The 9,885-nt window shown below is 41.1% G+C and overlaps 1 long non-coding RNA gene across 1 annotated transcript; it reads left to right on the forward strand.

Annotated features, from left to right (window-relative positions):
* The first annotated feature begins 6,886 nt into the window (after nucleotides 1-6,886).
* LOC114801366 (uncharacterized) lies at nucleotides 6,887-9,109 on the forward strand. The gene is made up of 3 exons (XR_003751493.1): nucleotides 6,887-6,915; nucleotides 7,978-8,031; nucleotides 8,848-9,109. It is a non-coding gene; the product is annotated as an uncharacterized LOC114801366 (long non-coding RNA).
* Nucleotides 9,110-9,885: the final 776 nt, after the last annotated feature.

Consider the following 9,885-nt stretch of genomic DNA (forward strand, 5'->3'; position numbering starts at 1 on the left):
GGTATGAAGGTCTGACATCCATTGGAGTGAGTTGTGCTTACAGCCCAACACCTTGCAGAACGGTTGGCAATTGCCAGATAACACCAAGATGCGCTCTTCACAGATGAAAGTAGGTTCACAGTGAGCACATGTGACAAACATGATACAGTATGGAGAATCCAGCATGGACATGCCTGCAGCATCCTCCAGCATGCCTTGTTTGGCATGTAATGGTGTGTGGTGGAATTTCTTTGGGGACCACAAAGCCCTTCACATGCTCACCAGAGGTAGCCTGACTGCCATTTGGTGCTGAGATGAGATCCTCAGACGCCTTGTGAGACCATATGCTGGTGCGGTTGGTCCTGGGTTCCTCCTAATGCACACCTCATGTGGCTGGAGTGTATCAGCAGTTCTTGTAAGACAAAGGCCTTGATGGTATGGACTGGCCCACCCATGCCCAGACCTCAATCAAATCAAGGCAATGGTGGCCTAGCGGTTAAGAAAGCGGCCCCGTAATCAGAAGGTTGCTGGTTCGAATCCAGATCCACAAAGGTGGTGCCACTGAGCAAAGTACCATCCCTGCTGAGCAAAGTACACTGCTCCCCGGGTACCTGTCATGGCTGCCGACTTTTTACTAAGGGTGATGGGTTAAAAGCAGAGGACACATTTTGTTGTGTGTACTGTGTGCTGTGCTGCAGTGTATCACAATGACAATCACTTCACTTTCACTTTTTTCACTTTCAAATTGAGCACATCTGAGACATCATATCTCGCTCCATAAACCAAGGCTAAGTTGCACCACAAGCTGTCCAGGAGTTGGCGGATGCTTTAGTCCAGGTCTGGGAGGAGATCCCTCAGGAGACCATCCGGCACCTCATCAGAATTATGCCCAGGCATTGTAGGGAGGGTATACAGGTACGTGGAGGCCACACACACTACTGAGCCTAATTTTGACTTGTTTTAAGGACATTACATCAAAGTTGGATCAGACTGTAGTCTGTTTTTCCACTTTAGTTTTGAATTGGACTCAAAAATCCAGACCATTGATAATTTTTGTGTGATTTTGTTGTGAGCACATTCAACCATGTAAAGAACAAATTATTTAATAAAAGAAAAGTTCAAATCAAAATTTTCTTTTCTCTTTATTAATTTTTTGCAGTGTATTTGAATCTGATTTGTTCAAACTAAAGCTGAATGTATTAATTTGCATCTGATTTCCAATTAATTTAAACTGCCTTTTTTATTCCTTAAAATGTAATACAAATTTGCTTCACCAAATGCAATTTCAAGTTAATGTGACACAATCCGGGTCCTTGAGAAAACAATGAATTGCAGATTCCCAACAAGCATGTGCAGCTGGTGTTACACAGCACCTGGTGAGCTGTGCTGGATAACTGTCAAAAGCAAAGCAATCCTTTGTGTCCTTTGTGGAAGGTGGACCTTCTTTCACTTTGCAAGGAGGGTGACTTATTTGAGCACCACAGCAGCACTGGAGTCACACAAATTCATCTTTGGTCAGTTTCCATCCACAAGCGCAAAACACTGGCATATATTGTCAGAAACTGACAGGCAAACAGGAGCTCTTCTGACTGTACTGTGGTATTACAGTTTTTTACAATCACTTTTGCACTAATAACAGAACCTTCATGTTATTTTTCAAAACTTTAGACACATAAATCACAACCAATGATCAAAATGCACATTTTTCAAAACACTTAACTCTTTTTTCAAATGCTTGGATACAATACATATAAACCAAAGATCATTTGTTCATTGAACTAAAATCACTGGTTCAAAATGACACAACTTAACATCAAAGTATTACTATTTCAAAATGCAAATCACACATCACATCTGAGTTTGGTGTCTATTCATTTCATTATAAAGATCCAACTATCAATTGATACAACTGCTTAAAATAATAAGTAACTGTTGCATTACTCTTGAAGCATAGCTTTTTTGAAGAATGATTAATAATAGTGTATGTTTAGATTATGACAGTTTCAGGAACTATCATTTGATACCAATTAGCACAGAATATGACCCCAGGTGGACTTTCTTTCTTTACCAGATATTGTGTCTATGGTCCCATGTACCATGAACACATTTTCATATTCAACATTAATGTATGCAAGATTTTTACACTTTTTTACATGATTAAATGGTTCGGGTCAGAAATGATATTCGCCTTAGAGAAATCCAGCAGCACATCTTGGACAATGATGACTTATTCAGCAATGTGAATGCCATAAGTTTGCCCACTATTGCACGGGTGCTAAAACAACTATATCATGTGCCTTTTCAAAGAAATACAGATTGAGTGAAGCAACTGAGGTCTGAGTATGTTCAGGTATGATCAATTTGCCTGTTTTAGGGGGAGAAAAAATCTCCAAACATTCTGTCATTGTAATTGTAATTGTTTTTGTATTTTAGAGGGTGATGGAGCTTGACACTGATGAAAACCATCACAAATTCTTGTTTTTGGATGAGGCAGGTTTCAACCTAGACAAGGAGGAGAGGTTGGAATTTAAGTAGCCATACTCCCCTTTCCTTAACCCAATTGAGGAGTTTTTCTCCACATGGAGGTGGAAGGTCTATGATAGGCACCCTCACGAACAAGTCACTCTTCTCCAGGCTATGGATGATGCTTGCAATGACATCACAGCAGATCAGTGTCAGGCCTGGATTCGCCATGCCAGAAGATTCTTTCCCAGATGTTTGGAGAATGAAAACATCCATTGTGATGTAGATGAGAATCTGTGGCCAAATCCACAAGACCGGGTTGATTTCCACATAGATCCATAGTGCAGTGAAGAACACTTCCGTTTACAGTATACAGTATTGTTTTTTGTTCTTTTTGTTTTTTTAAGTAATCTACAAATCTTATGTTGTGATTTGATTTGATCAGTAAATTCCACATTGCAGGATTTCAATAATGCCACAGTGTCTGTACTATTCTCTCTAGTCTTCAATAAAATAATAAAACCTGAATCACATATTTTGTACACCTATATTTAATGATTGTACTAACAAATACACAATGAAGCTATGGGTATCTCATGTATGGGTGATCTAAAGTAATGTTCCTATGATATTTCATAATAAATTAGATTTTTAGAAACAATGCTTCTGCAACAGCAAGGCTTCTCTAAAGATATGAATGCAATATGCCAGGTTTTGAACACTGGACAGCCTGTGTTAAGAATAATGACTGTTTTGAGTTTTGTGTCTAGAATTTTGAAAAATGACATGAAGGTTCTGTTATTAGTGCAAAAGTGATTGTAAAAAACTGTAATACACAGACCACTGCCAGGTGAAGAGAAATAACATTGAGTGAGTATGATATATTTTGCAGCAAGTGAACATTTTGTTCTTAAATTTGATGTCACACGGAGGCTATACGAGGGAAACCACAGACATGAGGAGGCGTTTATTACAAAGAAAAGTGGAGTAAAGGAAGGGGACATGGTCAGCGTCTTCCGGGGTTGTGACGAGTGGGTACTGGCGTTATCAATCTTTTCGTGCTCTGTCAGCATGCTAGTCTTTGCTCTCTGTTAGGGAGGAGTATGGAGATATTTTTTGTGAATTTTCACACAAATAGATTCTTGATTCAGCAACAAATGTAACAAGATTGTCTTGGAAGGAATTACCTAAAATTCATCAGTTTCATCCAAGTCATAAATATAACACAAATCCTCCGGTGTTTTGTAGTGGTAGTAACTGTGTTTTTGCTGAATTGAAAGGAAAGTTTCTCTGGTCGCTTAAGTCATGTGGTGTCCGTCCACCACAAATATATTGCTGATCCAACAGAAGAGCTACAATTTTACTCCTAAAATATGAGGAGGAGGAAAAAGAGAGCCAGTAGCCATTAGGAGAATCTATTTTATAATCAGCATTTCCTTGCAAAAAGGTTGCCACAGACCAATCAGATTGTCCTTTGATGTTTTTGCCTTGTCCAAGTAGAACCCCTGATATAGGAACACAGTGGACATCCACAAGACTTTCTCATCATGGCACCTCAGGCCATTTGCTGGCCTTTTGGCACCCTGGTGATTTGTGAAGGCCACAGCTTGGAGAGCATGAGTAACTTCGAATGCTTTCAGGAAATACTTTTTAAATAAAAGCAGTGGTCTCTGTTAAATTTTGAAATCTGTGGGGTTTTTTTTTGTGTGTGTGTTTTCATTTCTTCATGAGAATAAAACGATTTGACTAGAGGTCAGCTGCTTTAGACGTTTGTTTTGGAAGGTCACCGCAGGAATCCTGCAGAGTGGTCAACACAAGAAACCCTTAGGTGTTTCATTTAGAAAACAGAGAGTACCTTTCAGTTTCTGAATGCCAGCATCTTCCAATAATACAGCCAAATGTGGGGAAAAATCAGTAGGGGATTATTCTGAAAGTTCACATTCATGTTCAACAGTCAAGGGCTTTTGAATTCCAAAAACAAATCGCAATAAATGTATCACAGTCTGCACAAATGAGAAAATCAATCAAGTTACGAGGCTAAACAAGGCAGGCTTGCATGCCTCAGCTGAAAAATGTCAGATTTCAGAGGGAGCATGCGGGACAGACAGAGGGGGGGAGGACCAAAGCAGCTCAGTTCATCTGTCTCTTCCCACCATCACAGTTTGCCAGCCAAACCGGACAGGAGGCAAACTGAGCCGGTTAGAGCTTCCCTGTCACACACCCAAAGATAAATCAGCTGGCCAGTTGTTACTGACAAAAGTCATGCTAACATGTTAACGTGAATCTTTTAGAAATATACTTACTGGTATCATTATGTGCATGCTTTTTTACATTTTGCATCCTTCACAACTTGTACAGTTGTGGCCAAAAGTTTTGAGAATGACACAAATACTGTTTTTCACAAAGTTTGCTGCTCCCTCTTTGCCATAGAAATGAACTTAATCCCAAAAGACCAATTTCCACTGCATTTCAGCCCTGCCACACAAGGACCTGCTGATCATTTCAGTGTTCCTCTCATTAACAAGTGAAAGTGTTGATAAGCACAAGGCTGGAGATCATACTGGTTGAGTTAGGATAGCAGATGCGATGCTTTAAAAGGAGGGTGATCATGGTTCTTCCTCTGTCAACCATAGTTACATGCAAAGAAACACATGCAGTTATCATTGCATTGCATAAAAAGGGCTTCACAGGCAAGAATATTGCTGCTAATAAGATTGCCAAATCAACAATTTATCAAGTCATTAAAAACTGCAAGGAGAGATGTTCAGTTGTTGATGATTCAGCTGCAGGATCGGGGTGCCACCAGTGCAGAGCTTGCTCAGGAATGGCAGCAGGCAGGTGTGAGTGCTTCTGTGAGTGCATCTTCTTCTGTGAGTGCTTCTTCTGTGAGGCTGAGACTTTTGGAGGATGACCTGGTGTCAAGAAGGGCATCAAAGAACCCACTTCTCTCCAAGAAAACACTTCTCACTGTTCAAGTTAATTTTCCTGCAATCATTTTAGCAGCAGATTTGAACTGGAAATATTTTACATCTTTGTATGCATCATTATATGCATATGCATTTTAAACTTTTTTTAACTGTTCCTCCACCTTCTGGAGATGCAGTTATACATGTTACAGTTATACACATCATGCCCACTATCAATGCCCAGTTTTGTTTTGTTTTTTTTTTCATTTTTATTTATTACATCCACCAACTATATCCAACATATATAAATACAACAAAAAACAACAATTGAGAGATTCCGTCCTGAGAGACTGCTGTGTGTCCTGCACCTCCACATCTTTGTGGTGCATGCTTCAAATGCTCTGAAGCACACACCCTTATAAAACCCTCTATGACTTTCACGTCAAATTTCATGACTCCATCTGCACACGTAGAAAAAGACTAGAGACTAGAAATGTGAGGGTAATCTGCAGTCATACACCATTCCATATGTCTGTAAGCAAAAATAGGTTGCATATGCATCCACTACCAATTATAGGTTAATACAAAACCAACCATCTCAGCAAATGTTAAAGATAGCCATCATGGAAGACAATTGTCGTGTTATTTTTAACGTCAACAGGAGAGGAAATCAACTTATTCAAGTTATTAATCAAGTAAAGTTATCATGTTGATTGTTATCAAATTACAGATTGGTGAGGGCTGTTCCTAAATAGAAATGAACTCAAATACAAGAACCGTGAATCAGCTGCCAATCTGACATATCCACAAAATTCAATTATTCACAGACACCTGCTTACAAATCTCAGAACAGATTAAAATGTCGTGTTGTCTTCCACATGCACATTTTCTCATGCACATTTACAGAAGGAAAGCACCACAACGCCTGTCCATGGGTGATGATATCATTGGCTCGTCTTAAAGGCACAGGTGCCTATTTTTTTTCACTGTACAGTTTTACAGCTTGTAAATGCACAAAATACATCACCTGCTACAAAGATGATGTGTAATCACAAACAATATATATTCATATTAATAAAAAATAAAAACAATAATAATAACAATGCTGAAATTTGTCAAATGAAAAAAAATGAATATTTATTCTTAGAATTAGCCATTTTCCGAAGGTCCTGGGGATGTAAATACTTGACGTTCAGAACACATAAAAAAGTATGTCATCTGGCGTCTCAGTCTGCACCTTCAGAGGTCCAGCAGCGGCCATGCAATGTTGACCTAAAAAGATGTCATTGATCTAAAAATGACTTTGTGCAGTGGGATATTTTTTTTAATAATATTTCATTTAATTTCTTGCACTCGTGTTAGTATCATTTTGGTATCATTATAAAGATAACACTTCTGAGAGGAATTGTGTCAAAGAAAATGTAGAGGGAACAGAGAAAATGCAGTGTAAAATAATTAAACAATACAATAAAGATCAATAGAAAGTGTAACGCGAACCGGGACCAGAACGAGAGAGACGTGTAGGAGGAAACGAGAGACCTCGGTGCGGCGGGACGCAGGGAGGCAGGTAAATTCCTCCGCGTTAATCTGCGAATCTGATGTTGTCGTTCGCGTATTAAGACACAAGACGGGGCAGGACAGGGCGACAGGAAGGAGTTCGTGGGTCAGGAGAACAGAGAGGACAGGTACGGTCTTACTGGGTTGCAGGTTTTCGGGGCCGAGTCGAATGGCGTGCGTCATTCAATGACTGAGCAATTGGCAGCTGCTCTCCAGCCTAATATATAGGAGTCACGTTACCTCGTTTCCGTGTTACTCCCGGTCACATGACAAAATCATGTGACAGAAAGCACACCTTCTTTTATGTGCATTGTATCTCATATCCATTCTTCTGTGGTTATCTCTCTGTTACACAATAAATTAATACTAATTGGTCAGTTTAATCCAGCCACTAGGGACTCATGTGACAGCGTGCCGGTCCCAAGCCTGGGTATATGGAAAGGGCTGCATCAGGAAGGGGGTCCGGTGTAAAACCTTTGCCAAATCGATTATGCAGACAACAAGACCGGTTGATCCTCTGTGGCAACCCCTAATGGGAATAGCCAAAAGGAGTTGGCAACGACTCATTGGTCAGTTTGGATGAATTAATGTTTCAGTCATCAGAGGCACATACATAAGGTAATTTTAATAAACACACATGGCTCACTGTCACAGTGAACACACTGACGGACATGCTTAGAAACTTTAACTCCCACACAGTCAGCAGATTCAGAAACGAGTACAATTATTTATGTCTGAAGCATAACCGGCATCCTGCAAACATTGAGACTACTCTGAGCCACCACATGGGTCACCCTAAGGGGGCCAGATTGGTGGCAGTCACTACTCTTTCATGTTAACATCCCAACACTAATTACAGCAGCTAATTAGAAGCCCTGGCATCCATGAGCACTTTACAGAGTGTGAAATCTATCTTCCTATGCCAACGTCAATAGTGATATTGCAAATCACGCTTCTGCATTCGATCCCAATAGTCCTCATCATGTCACCCTCTGATGATCCATTCACCCATTAAGTAAAACAAAGGGTCAGGGTTAATCACCACTGAGGTTTGAACATATGTCCTTTGCAGGTGGACCAGTAGCGCTCAAGCAAAGGGAGATATCTGCATGCATTCTACATCCAGGTGAGTGTCCCTGAGCCCTGATATCTGTTATCCAACACCTGGTGACCTCTGAACCTGGATGGCGCTCTGCAGAAAACCCTGATTGTCAATGCCAGTCCAGGCAGAGCAGGAATACCTTTGTGTAAGCCAGCTGGTGTTCACCAAGATGATGCCCCTGCTTCATCTGCGACACTCAACTGCAGCATTAGGACAAATCCATGTAATATTATGCAAAACACTGATAAAACATTGAGATCATGTTAAAAGGTTAAACATTTTTACATATAACTTTTTGCTCCTGTCCTCTTTCTAATGACTCTCTTTGACAGCTGTTAAATTTTAGTACAAAAATTGCATTACAATAAAGGGGCCATACAATTGTAGTCGATATTTATTGCCAAAATAAAACCAGAATTCAATGGCAATGTACTAAATGTAGGAATGGTATTCAAGCAATATGAAGCATTTTGTAATGTTTTTATAATCAGTTAATCTTCCAGCCTCCCTTTACAAACAACTTTCCTGTGATTTTTCAAATAATCTGAAAGATGACCATAAGCAACATGACCATAAGCAATGTGGCCTCACATGTCAGCTACCCCCCTCACATGCAGAGGGGTAGCTGGTCACACTGCCAGCAGAGGGCACCACCCAGTGTCTGAAACCGCCTCTGGGGCAGGGAGCGATGCAGGAAGCCTCAGAAGGGACGTGCAGCAACAGAGGCTGCATGTCACCAGAAGGCACCAACCGGGGATGCAGTAAGCGATGCAGGAGGTGTCAGAGGGGAGACAGGGCCCACGCATACCCTGAAGGTTTGGCCCTGTCTTTTGAGTGCAGGTTGGAGGGACCAAGGCCGCTATGCGGGACAACATCAGGGAGCCAGCCAGAAGGTCCGGGTCCGCCAGTGGGAGGACACAGCAGGGCAGGAGCCCTGTGGTTGCCGTTGTCCACCCTGCCTCCTTTGCTGATGTTACTGCTATGGCTCCGAGGACGTAGCTCATAGAGGAGGGGGCTCTGTCACGATTGGCTGCACCTGGAGACGCATCTGGATGACAGTTTTCGGCAGATTGGACAATTGGACAGAAGTGTCTGGAAAATTACCCTAATTAAAATTTAATAGTAGTGTAACTAATCACATTTGATTAATTTTTGATTACTTTTGTAAATTTACATTTACATTTACATTTACGGCATTTGGCAGACGCCCTTATCCAGAGCGACTTACAACGTGCTTTCAAGTTACCATCGATGAAGAGATCAATTCCGGTTCACTAGGACCCGAACTATGAATACATCTATTTAATTCACTCTGTTGTAGATTCTGTACACAAAGTTTGACAACAAGAAAATTACAATTTAATCTAAATATTCTTTAAAGAGGAAGGTCTTGAGCTGTCGTTTGAAGGTGCTCAGTGACTGAGCTGTTCTGACCTCGAGGGGAAGTTCATTCCACCACCGAGGGGCCAAGATGGAGAAGAGTCTAGATGAATGTTTTCCTTTTACCTTCAGAGATGGAGGGACCAGGCGAGCAGTACTGGAGGCTCGGAGTAAACGAGGTGCAGTGCGGGGTGTAATAAGGGCTGTGAGGTAGGATGGTGCTGCTCCATGTTTGGCTTTGTAGGCCAGCATCAGTATTTTGAACCTGATGCGTGCAGCTACTGGGAGCCAGTGAAGGGAACGTAGCAGAGGGGTGGTATGGGAGAATTTGGGAATTAAATTATGATTTAATATTCTTAACTGTTAACCATTTTGGAATTTTGTAAGCTTTACCTTATATAGCAGTACTAAACATTGACTTCTGTCAAATGCCTTTCTGTCAGGATTGCCTGCAGCTGGGCTCCACACCTGACTCCAATCCTGACGCCCCATAAATGC

Source organism: Denticeps clupeoides, chromosome 12 (assembly GCF_900700375.1).
Source record: "Denticeps clupeoides chromosome 12, fDenClu1.1, whole genome shotgun sequence".
In the NCBI taxonomy this organism is placed as follows: Eukaryota; Metazoa; Chordata; class Actinopteri; order Clupeiformes; family Denticipitidae; genus Denticeps; species Denticeps clupeoides.